General features: G+C 35.7%; 1 protein-coding gene across 7 annotated transcripts in view; it reads left to right on the forward strand.

Moving 5' to 3' along the window:
- The window catches only part of Dus1 (Dihydrouridine synthase 1), a 358334-nt gene that overhangs the window by 171571 nt on the left and 174014 nt on the right, over positions 1–12749 (forward strand). The window lies entirely within an intron of this gene.

Consider the following 12749-nt stretch of genomic DNA (forward strand, 5'->3'; position numbering starts at 1 on the left):
TTTGCCAATTTTTTCTTTAGCGAGATGAATGGCCTAAAGAGTGGGGAGGAAACACGCATAAGTAAAAATTGGCAAAAACATCAAATTTTTAATTTGAAGCTATGGCTCTCATAATCTTACTTATCACCATCAAAACTTGTTGCCAATTCCATTCTGAGATATCGATCTCGTAAAAAAAAAAGAAAAATGAATTTTTTACCTTTAAGTGCTTTTAATTTAAGAGAGGTGTTTTAAAAATATTTTTTACATATTGTTTATTTATTTATGCGATTGTTTTTGTTCATAAAATAATGAACTTTAACTTAAAAGTAGGCACCGGAGTGTACCGATCACTAGCGGAAAATCCCGATTCGTTAGTATTAATTTCTAACTTAACTTTCGTTATTGGTTTGCTTGAAATTTCTCTCGCTACCACCCCATTCGGTCACCCTAAAGCGAACCAGTTTAGCGACCAGTATCCTAAGTAGTTCCTAGAGCTTACCTAACAGCGTGAGCGGACTAAGCGCGGTGCCATACACCACCGGCGTACGTGTCCCAACCGCTCACTTGTCATATATTTACAAAAAGAGGTAGGCGCACCCTGTCAACTACTAAAAATATATATGACATCCACAAATAAAAAATTCATTTTGTCTGGACAGCAATTTGCTGCCACACATAGGTCGGTGAATACCAGCAAGTACCTGTCCACCATAGTAAAGTGCTTGGAGCCTTAATTGGCTGGTAGTCAGTCATATATCTCTAGGCTAGCTTCCCACAGCAGTGCGGTAGGATTCTTTCCCTTAAGTAAATTACTGGTCTCGGTTGAACAAAGCAACCGCATCAAGGAACTTCCACACGGTTCGACAATGCGGCTTTCGCCGCTTGTGAGTGGCCAATTTTCCCCTTAACCTCTAAGTTCCAGGGTGGCCCGGTCTCTGGCCCCCCCAAGAGCAGGGCAGTCAAACATCAGGTGTTCATTTGGCCGTACCTCCCAGAAGATATGCAGCTCATCAACTGCCAGGCGGAACCGAAACAGATATATGTTTAAATTAACATGGTTGGTGAGCACCCGGGCATCCGTTGTCCTTAAAAACGGGGTTGAGGCATACCGTCCTCCCAGGTCCTGTATAAACTTTTTAAAAGCATCTTCCTTTAGTCATGGTGTGCCATTCCAGCTGCCATGCATCCATCGCCAGGCTCTGTAGACTCTTCCGCAGGCGGGAGACGGGCAACTGAACGAAATTTAGATTCGGTGCATTGTGATCACCGTTTCGCTCCGGTACAGGCCCGGCTCGAAACCGCATCCTAAATACCTCGGCCTCCGTACCTCTTCACAATTTCCACACGGCGAACTTTCACTACTAAATCGATCGGTAGAGCGTTTCCCAATATGATGGTAGCCTCATAGTAGGTTGTTTTAAAAACACCAGTGCATACAATTAATGCTGTGCGCTGGGCACTTCTTAAATTTTAAAAACTGATTTTAAATTTTGGCGAAAATTGATATAACTTTTGTTATATCAATTTTCTCATTCAAAAAAAAATCTTTTTACACAAGAAGTAATAAATTTTGAACACCTACTAATAACTTCCGAGACCCCGCCCGGAGGGCCTAGCCTTGGAGGCGTGTCTAAGGCACGCCCTGCATTTAGTATTTAAATAAAATGATAAATATTTTTAATTAAGTTGTGTGTGTTAAGCCGTGCATCAGAAAAAAGCCGTGTGACGGGAAACTCCTTACAACTGTGTTGTCACCTTTTTTTATCTATTTATTAATGCACTACAAATTTTATGAAAATTTTACAGGTTTAATTAAAGGGGAAAATGGTTTCCAGTTTTTAGAATATTTTTATCTTTAGTTGCGATGTAATAAAAAAAGGAAAACTAATCGTTTTTTTTAGATTCTCGAGACTGAGTTAGTGAAGTGGTTTCATTGACATTATATTTAAGTTAATGAAGGAATAAAAAAATTCCATTGAAGGAAAATTAATCCTGTTGAAGGGTCTCTCTTATTACTCGAAAAGAGAAACTGGGAAAATTTAAAACACGGCCAGAGCGCATCGTAATTGAAGTGCATTTACATTTCGTATAAAATACTTCGCCACCGTATTTATGAAACATTGGCAACCGTTTTTTTTATATGTTTAACTACTGAACCGATTGAAATGTAATATATATATATATATATATATTTTTTATATATACTCAAAGACTAGTCTAAAATATCTTAACATAATTTATTTTTTTACACAAGAAATGGTTTACGTTATAACATCTTCTACACGACCTTTTTATAATAATAAATATATTAAAAAAACCCGGGTTTAATTATTTTCTTTTGGTGACATATCTGAAAATAATTTTTATAAATAAATATTACCGTACCTGAGTAAATTTGAAAAAAAATACGCATCAAAACGTGAAGGCGATTCAACATTTGGCTCGCTCAGACGGTGTTAAAAAATAAATAAAAGAATTATATCAAAATCTTTTTCAGTTTATTTATTTGTTAATTAAAAAAATTATGTGGGAAACTCGTTAGTCTTCTGTAGAAATCCTTTTTCATATTAAAATAGATTAATCAAAATCGGTTCATCTGGTAATGAGTGAAGTTTGAGTATTAAAAAAACTTCCTTGTACGAAGTAAAGGAAGTATTGTGATCGCGAAAAATTTCTGTTTTCAGATTTCAACCGAAATATCCATTTTGACTAGTTTCGGTGTGACGTCTGTACGTACGTCATACGTACGCATCTCGCATAACTAAAAAACGATTAGCCGTAGGATGTTGAAATTTTAGATTTAGCACTGTTGTGACATATAGTTGTGTACCTCCCCTTTTGATTGCAATCGACTGGACCAAAAGTGTCCAAAAAAGCCAAAATTCTAAAAACATTTGGACTTTTTCTCAATTGCAGTAATAAGCCCTCATTGAGAGATTTTCAACTATGTATCATAAGTGGTACTTATTTTCATCGGTTCCACAGTTATAGCCAAATAAAATTTTAATTAATTAAATATTTGGATCCTGCAAGGGGAAGGCACATCGGCTCGAATCCGACTTCATCTCCTTTTTTTTTAATTTAAATATATTCATTTACTTATAATTATTCATTTATTATTAATTTCTATTCATTGTAGAAAAAGTTTTACAACAAATAATAATTCGGTAATAACAATAAAAAAAATAATAATAAATATGAAAAAAATCAGAAGTTATTAATGAAATAAAATTTTATTTTAATTCAAAACTCTTTACTGAGGTTAATAATCTATCTATATTTACATAAATAAAAATGTAGATGTTCGTTTGCTCGAAAACTTAAATTTCTGAAATTTCTTCACCGATTAGTTTGAAATTTTGAGACAACGTTGTATAGGAATACGCGCGTCTTTTTATATACCTAAGATGTGACACCTAAGATGTCGAACTGAGAATGTACAAGACTACACTTCATTTACACTCATACATATCATCCTCTGAAGAATTATCTAAACGGTAGTTGCCGGAGGCTAAACAGGAAAAAGAAAGATGATGTGACACCTGCGACAGGTAATAAAAACAGCGCTATCTGTTGGACGTAAGAGCAACACACTCTATACTAAATATTTTACGATTCCATTTCAATGTTTCCGATATGTGTCCCTATAGACTAAAAAACTACTGGACCGATTTACGCGCGGAAAAGAAGGGAAAACAGGAAAAATTGGAAAAGGGAAAGAGGGAAGAAGGGGAAAACAATAAAATTGAAAGTGAAAGCGGGAGGAAAAAGCGAAAACAGGATAGGGAATATGAATACATGAAAATTGGGGAAAGGAAATCTCCATTTTCGTGGCCCCATTTCTTTTTTCCTAGAGGGGCGAAGGAACAAAGAGAAAAAGGGAAAGTTAAATTTTTTTCAATTCCGTAATGCTCTGATTTCTAATGTTTTATCAAACTTTCAGTTGTGTTCATTTAATTTATATATATATAATCAAATCCAGCATATATCCGAAATCCAGCAATAGACCCGGCATAAGTATGCCGGGTCTGCTACTTATTAATAAATCAAGATATTTAAATTAAAAAAATATATGTATATGAAGTCGGATTCGAACCGATGTGTGCATGGTTACGAATCCGACACGTTCTCAATTACAACACATAAATATTTGTGCGATTTGAAACAAAATTAATATATAAACTAATATTAAACGCTAATACGAACACCACAAAAAGATGTAACGCAATGTGGTGCCCAACACAATGTAATTGTATAACTCTCCACTTTATTAAAGAATTGGAGGATCGTATCTAAGTTTCAAATGAAATACGTTTAAACGAAGTGCAGAAAAAAATGTGTGTATGTAATTTAATAGGCTACAACGAAGTCATGTAGTGTCCACATCAGACTTTTCGAAACTGTTTAAAAAATAATGAAATCTTTATAACAAGGTATGAGGTTTTTCAGAAAATAACCGATCATTTTTAATTACGCTCCAAACGGAGATATTTACACAATTCTGCCAACCGCACGTCAGGTTGGCAGCATTGTGTTCCGCATAATTTCTTTTGTAACCAAATGTTATTGGATTTTTGATATCTCCTTTAGTTTTCGTGTTATTTTTATTTGAATGCAATTTGTTTAAGTGTTAGTAGCGATTTTTGTAATGTACTATTTTCGGGAGGAAAAATTCAACGTAAAACTTTGCATGAAACTGGGAAATACTTTCACTGCAACGTTTCGGTTTTTTAAACAAGCTTACGGAGATGTGATCGGGTTTGTACGCAATGTTACGAATGGTTTTCACGATTTAAAATTGGTCGTCCGTCGATCGAAGATGACCTTGGACCAGGAAGGTCTTCGACTTAAACTGATATGAAATGCGCGTTCAGAAAATCCACGATCTGGTTCGTGCAAGTCGCCGATCGATTGTCAGAGAACTTGCTGAAGAGGTTACCATCTCGATTGGATCATGCTATGATAGATTAACTGAAAAATTGAACACGCATTTAATTGCAGAAAAGGTTTTTCCTCGTTGGATGACCGAACAGCAGAAAGAACATCGAGTTGACGTTTGTCGGCAACTTCTTGCAACAAATTGACGATGAAACATTCATGCAAAGGATCAGAACGGGAGACGAAAGCTAGATTTACGGCTATGACACCGAGACAATAGTTGAATCATCACAATGGATCGACAAAGGATCTCGATGCCCCAACAAAGCGTGTCAGTCTCGATCCGATATGAAAGTACGATCTCTGTTTTTTCAATTTTTATGTAAATTTTCCTTTTGAATTCCAGTCTCAAGGTGAAACAGTTAACCGTGCGTGCGTACCTATCATGGCGTTTAACAACGGTTAAGTGAAAAAATCTGAAAAATGGAGACCGGAGTTGTGGCGAGACAACTCATGGTATCTTCACCACCGTGATGCATCCGCTCACTCAGCTTTTTCAATTCCTCAATTTTGTGCCAAAAATCAGACGAACGACCCCGTAGGGGAAGACAGCCACCATGTGACAACTGCGATCGCCACGCCACCCTTTCCGTACCTAGCCTTTATGGACTTTACCAAAGGTCATCTTCAAAACCTTGGCGAAAGGTATCTCTCAGCCCCGTTACTTGTCAGTTAGAATGCCAGTAATGCGAATGCCATTCGTGACATTCCCATCGGTGTACTACTAGACCTAAAAAACAACAAATAAAATCAAAACACATTTTGCGTTGTTTCATTACCATTACTAAAGAAACAAAAGAAGAATGCGGGAAAGCCCACCACGTGGTAACCTAAATGCCATCGGTGATACTTTATTTTGCCAAATAGTTATGAAATTCTCAACTTATCTATTCGCCTTTTTCTTTCTTTTTCCTGTTTGCCTCCGGGAATTACCGATCAGGTATTACTTCAGAGGATGATATGTATGAGTGTAAATAAAGTGTACTCTTGTACAGTCTCAGTTCGACCGTTCCTGAGATGTGTGGTTAATTGAAACCCAACCGCCAAAGAACACCGGTATCCACGATCAACTATTCAAATCCGTGTAAAATTAACTGTCTTTTCTAGGACTTGAACCTTAGAACTCTCGACTTCCAAATAAGCTGATATGCGAAGACGCCTTCACCAGTAGACCAACCCGATGGGTTTTTATCTATTCGGCCTGGTTTTGCCAATTGATACGGAGATCCAGTGCCGACCCAGATAATATCGAGCCGACAAATAGTCTCCGTGCGTATCAAATCATACTTTGCACAGACATACAGAAAATGATTTACATCATCCAATTGTCCGCATTGTGTACACATTCCTGAGTCCACCAGACCGAACCTGTGTAGCCTTTCCTCGGAAACCGCCATGCCCAAAAAGATATTGCGTCACGTACTTATTCCGGTGCATTCAATAGGCGCTCTGTAAACTAACAACATCAAGAAACTGACCATGCGTATTACGTTCGCCCTCTTCCTCATCAAGGTCTGGCTTGCCAGAAAGTATTACCAAAATTTTCAATTTCCTGAACTTGGTCAGAAGTGAACTCGCTTATCTTCTTTGCAATATAACGCTATCGCCGCTCAGATGCAATCAAGTCTATCGGTTTCACGCCCGCAATCACCAAGATCGCTTCCTGTGAAATCGTACGTTAGTCACCTCGTTACCGTTAAAAGTATAAGGCGTTGAGTTCTAAGCAATATGTCCCGATAACATTTAAACTGGACCCTTTCCGTCCACCTGTCTTCCCTAGGCCTACCTACTCTTGAGATCTGGTACCTTGTGATTTTTCCGTATTGCAGAAATTAAAATCTGTGAGGAAAGGACGCCGTTTTGAGACGAATGATGACATTAAAGTAAATTCGTCACGGACCTAAAAAGGCCATTTTAAAAGATTCTATTCAGGACTGACAATTTAGATCCTGAGTAACAGTGCAAGGTGAAAAGATAAAGATGCTACGATTTGCTGATGATATAGTAATTCTAGCCGACAGCAAAAGACATTTAGGAAGAACAATGAACGGCATGGATGAAGTCCTACGCAAAAACTACTACGTGAAAATAAACAAGAGCAAAACTAAAGTAATGAAATGTAGAAATAAAGTTAAATATAAAAGTAGGATGAGAAACGATTATGGAGGTAGAAGAATTTTGTTATTTGGGAAGTAGAATTACTAAAGATGGACGAAGCAGGAGCGATATAAAATGCCGAATAGCACAAGCTAAACGAGCCTTCAGTAAGAAATATAATTTGTTTACATCAAAAATTAATTTAAATGTCAGGAAAAGATGTTTGAAAGTATATGTTTGGAGTGTCATTTTATATGGAAGTGAAACTTGAACGATCGGAGTACCTGAGAAGAAAAGATTAGAAGCTTTTGGAATGCGGTGCTATAGGAGAATATTACAAATCAGACGGGTGGATAAAGTGACAAATGAAGAGGTGTTGCTGCAAACAGATGAAGAAAGAAACATGTGGAAAAATATACTTAAAAGAACAGACAGACTTATATAGGCCACATATTAAGGCATCCTGGAATATTCGATTTAATATTGGAGGGATAGGTAGAAGGAAACAACGTTTGGAATATGTAAAACAAATTGTTAAGGGTGTAGGATGTAGGGGGTATACCGAAATGAAACCACTGGTACTAGATAGGGAATCTTGGATAGCTGCAAACCAGTCAAATCACTGAAGAGAAAAAAAAAATTCAGGACTTCTTCGCGAAGTGGAAAGTGCGTTGGGAAAACTGTTTAAATTGGGGAGGGGAGTACGCTGAATACAACAAGGACCAATAATAAGTAAAACTAATAATGAAGATTAAAAAAATTAAGTTCGGTTATTTTATTAACAGACCTTTTACAGTAAAAGTTATAAGAAATTTGAAGGCCACGTAATCTATCCTTTTTATGGCGTCTATTACGTAGATAGCATAACGATATAAATTTACTGTTTCAGAATAATCATAATATTAGCAGGAATAATAATATAACGATAATGTTAATATTACCGTAATACATTTTATTGATTTTACGTGGGCAGGCTATGTTTGTGTGTGTGTTGATTTAATAACCGGTGCCCTTTTAACTTGGTAATTTCTATGCCGATCGTTATTTGAAAAAAGTATATAGCAAGAAAATTGTTAGTTTTCCTTACATAACAATTCTTTGTGGACTGTCCAGTAGTATTTTGTCTTGCATTAGCACGCAACCGGTGCCCTTTCACTTCATCGCTAAATCCTATTATTTCACTTCTTTTCTGTTTTAACCTTTTAATTTTTTTTTATTACTATATTTAGTTCAGTTGTTTATCAATATACATACATACATATATATATATATATATATATATGTATGTATGTATGTATGTATGTATGTATACTAGCCTGGACCTGTAGGATCCAGGTCGGCCCAGGCGAACCCCCGTGCCAATTCAGGTGGTCCGCCGGGCCTTCTGAGACCATAGAGTTTATCCCAGGGTTGTAGAGCTAGTTTCGCTCTTCGCTCTTCATTCCCTTTACCCAGTGTGCTTCGGTCCCTGGACCTCTCCGGAGGTCCAGGGGGCAGAACACTATTTGTTCTCCTCATGATTGTACGAATAATGCTGATTGATAGATAATAATTACAGTATTCAGGCTTTATAGAAACCTGAAAAAGATAGGACAATTACAAAAGATAGGATAATAGTAATTCTTTTTTCCCGTTTAGCCTCCGAGAATCACCGTCAGGTATTACTTCATAGTATGAATGAGGGTGATATGTATTAGTGTAAATGAAGTGTAATCTTGTACATTCTCACTTGGACCATTCTTGAGATGTGTGGTTAGTTGAAACCCAACCACCAAAGAACACCGGTATCCACGATCTAGTATTCAAATCCGCATAAAAGTAACTGCCTTTACTAGGACTTGAACGCTGGAATTCTCGACTTCCAAATCAGCTGATTTGGGAAGACGCGTTCACTACTAGACCAACCCGGTGGGTCAGGATAATAGTAACCATGGTAACTAAAGTACACAGACTTCTGACGACGAAAAATGGATAACATCTTTCTTTGCCGCAGTATCAGAAATATAATAATGAAGTAAAAGGATTCATCTATTTTTTCGTTAATCGGTATCTTGTATTCACAACTTCTCCATCTTTGGGGGTGAAGAAATAATTTATAATATTTTATATAATAATTTATATTTTTTATAATAGTAAAAAATAAATTAAAATTAATTAATTAAATTAAATTAATATAAAATTTATATTTTTAATATTTTTTATAATAATTTATAATATTTTAACCTTCAAGAGACTTAGGGTCCCAGTTGATGACTTAAAAGATCTTCCCTGGAATAATACGAATCTGTCCTGAAGATTTGAGAGCAATCGATTAGTTGGTTCTTTGAGATTTTTTGAGGTGATATATATTAAAAAACTTTCACAATTATGCCATGTAAATATAATTTTATTATTTTATTAATATTATTCATTCGATTGATTTGAATCATTCAGTTGAAACCCACATTACGCAGGTACAGAGATTCACAGTTCAGAGTTCATTATTTCAATTTATTAAAGTTTGTGCTTCAACCTGGAAATCTCGATTATTATCTCGATGTTCGTTAGAACTTTATCGGTAAGAGGCGACGTAGTCAACGAACTGCGTTTACAGTTGTAAAGATGACCTAACCTAACAGTGAAATGAAAATGGGGGAAAAATAAGCGTGAAAACATTGTATTTCTGTGCAAATGAAGATTTAGATTTATAATAAAGAATACTTTCTAAAAATACCTCGAATATGTCATTCTTTTCTCAAAAAGGTGGGTTTACGAATCGCGCCGCTAGGTAGCAGTACTTGATAGTACTAAATACCGTACAAAAACTTGATAATGTACTTGAAATATTCAAAATATGCTACAGGTTGTTTTAATAGTAAATGAAAGTACTGAAGATAAAACAATTTTTTTAATTCCCATCACTTGTTTAAAAAAAAATAAAAGTATTATTTTACAAGAGATTATACTAGTTTTATGAAAAAAGGAAAAATATGTTATGAATTGAATGATATAACCATCAACAAAAAAAATTGGCCGTAAAATTCAATTTGTTTCTTCTACGGCAATAAATTTTAATAATAAATCCATAAGATAACAATCAGTAATTCATAAAAAAAATTAAAAGAATAATCTAACAAAGCGCAGTGATATCCAAAAAAATTAAAATGAAATTGTAAACTGTACGGTAAGAGTTTCGCCGATATCATTTCTTCCACTTAAAAAATAAAACTTTCTGTAATATAAAGAAAACTGTTAACGATACTCATATCAAAAAAGGTAAGACGCTACATTTCTATTATCAAAATCTGTTATTAATATAGAATTCTCTTTAAATATCTACAATAATAGATAATAAACGATGTTTAACCGTTCCATATATAATCACATTTGTTAGAAAACTCATTTATATGTAATAATATCACATTTTCAGAAATAATACAATTCTTATGATTATTCGTTGTTTAATACATGAAATCGGGTCGGTAAGAGTTTTCTAACAAATTTGCTTATTATATGGAACGGTTAAACATTCTTTATTATCTATTATTGTAGATGTATAAAAAGAAAATTGTAAATTAATAACAGATTTTGATAATAGAAATGTAGCGTCTTACCTTTTTTGATATCGGTATCGTTAACAGTTTTATTTATATTACAGAAATTTTTATTTTTTAAGTGGAAGAAATGATATCGGCTATAATGCAATCGCTAACTTGAATCATTGCAACACACAAGTGACTTTCTGTTGGATTCCTAGCCACGTGGTAATTCCAGATAATGAAAGTGCAAATTCCGCTGCTAAAGAGGCTTGTAATCAACCTCCCTTCATCACTCGTGTTCCTAATTCTGACTTTATTAGTTATGTAAAACAGTCTCTTCGAGCAAAGTGGCAAGATGACTGGACGGCCACCGTTGATAACAAACTCCGGCACATTAAAGATTCCGTGTTGCCTTAGGACTCCTCGTGCAGAAAAATTCGTCGTGAGTAAGGGGTCCTCTGTCGATTGCGATAGGGCATATCAAAGTCACAGACGAGTACCTGATGTCAGCAGGACACGCACCACTATATACAGTAGTGCAATTGCATCGCCCGATGCAATTGCCGCATGACCCTTCACCACATTCTTTTGGATTTCATAGGTTATGCGGCTTTGCTTCATAAATTTAAATTGCTCAGAAATATCCGTCGATGTTTATGTTTTTACATCGTGCTGGTCTTATATCTAAAATTTTATATTGTGTTGTATAGTTTGTTTTTGGTAATGTTATTAGTATATGTGTTTTATTTTTTATTTTTATGTTTCTGGTTTTTTTTTTATTCTATTATCCGAAAAGGGGCTTTTTACATCTCTCCCAGATATTGTAAAATTTTGTATTTATGTAAATTTTATACTGATTTTTGTTTTTATTTTTCATTTAAATAATTTTTGTCGTATTTTAAAATTCCGACTGTTATATTAGTTGTAAGACGTTAGTGATATTAGTTTTAAGTTTTATTTCATATTTAATATATTATGTATATTTTTTTATGTTAGTTACGAATTGTGTGAGAAAAGTAATGAGATTGGTAACACTGCGAGCGATCTGGCAACGCTGTGTCTACCGGTCTGTATTAGACCGGTTTGTTCATCCCTTCCACATGCTCAGTACGAGTTTCAACTCCGTTCAGCCAACACATTATTTTTGACAGCGCCATCAGTGTTTTTCGAAAGTTGTGTTTTTCGAAAATGGAGTATCGCAATTTAAAGCGACGTAGTGCAATCAAGTTTTTTGTTAAACTTGGGGAATCCGCGAGTGTGACCTTTGAAAATTTGAAACAGGCCTACGGAGAACATTACTTATCGAGAGCACAAATTTTCCGCCGACTCAAAAAGGTTTTGGAAATTCGAGAACACGTTGAAGATCAACCTCGCTCAGGGAGACCTTCGACTTCAAAATCTGACGAAAACGTTGAGCGTGAGGGTTCTTGTGAGATCAAACAATAAGGATGAGTGAACGGTTAAATTTAAACGCTTTCATCGTACATCAAATTTTTACAGACGATTTGGATATGCGAAAAGTTTGTGGGAAATCGGTGCCGAAAAACCTCACAACGGAACAGAAGGACAATTGAGAAACGCGTGCGTTGATTTTCTTGAGAGGATTGACAATGTCCATGAATTCTTCAATCGTGCGATCACAGGTGATGAATCCTGGATATTTGAAACAAAGCGGCAAAGCGAAGAGTGGCACACTCGACTCGGTTCAAAACCGTGCAGATTTGCTTTTTTGACAGTAGGGATATGTTGCGTAAAGAATATGTTCCTCCAGTACAAACCGTCAACCAAGCGTTTTACAAAGGTGTCCTTAAAAGGCTCAGGAAAACAGTGATTCGCGTGAGACCATACATTGCAGACAAGTGGATGCTTCATAATGACAATGCCCGTGTCACACGGCCATTTCCATCAGGGAATTTTTGTCCTCAAAAAGCATTACCACGGTTCCTCAACCCCTGTATTCACCTGATACGAGTCCCTATGACTTTTTCCTTTTCCCGAAATTGAAATATTTCTGTAAAGGACATTATGGAACTCTGGTGAACATTCAAAAAACTGTGACCGACCGGTTAAAAGCCCTACCGGTTGATGCCTTCCGGCGCTGCTACCAGGAGTGGGAAAAACGACTCTGCCGGTATGTAGCTGCCCCAGGGAACTACTTTGAAGGGGATAATTTTGTTGTTTGAAAAAAATAAAAACTTTGGGAACTAAAAAGGA

The sequence above is a fragment of the Lycorma delicatula genome, chromosome 4 (genome assembly GCF_047948215.1).
Source record: "Lycorma delicatula isolate Av1 chromosome 4, ASM4794821v1, whole genome shotgun sequence".
In the NCBI taxonomy this organism is placed as follows: domain Eukaryota; kingdom Metazoa; phylum Arthropoda; class Insecta; order Hemiptera; family Fulgoridae; genus Lycorma; species Lycorma delicatula.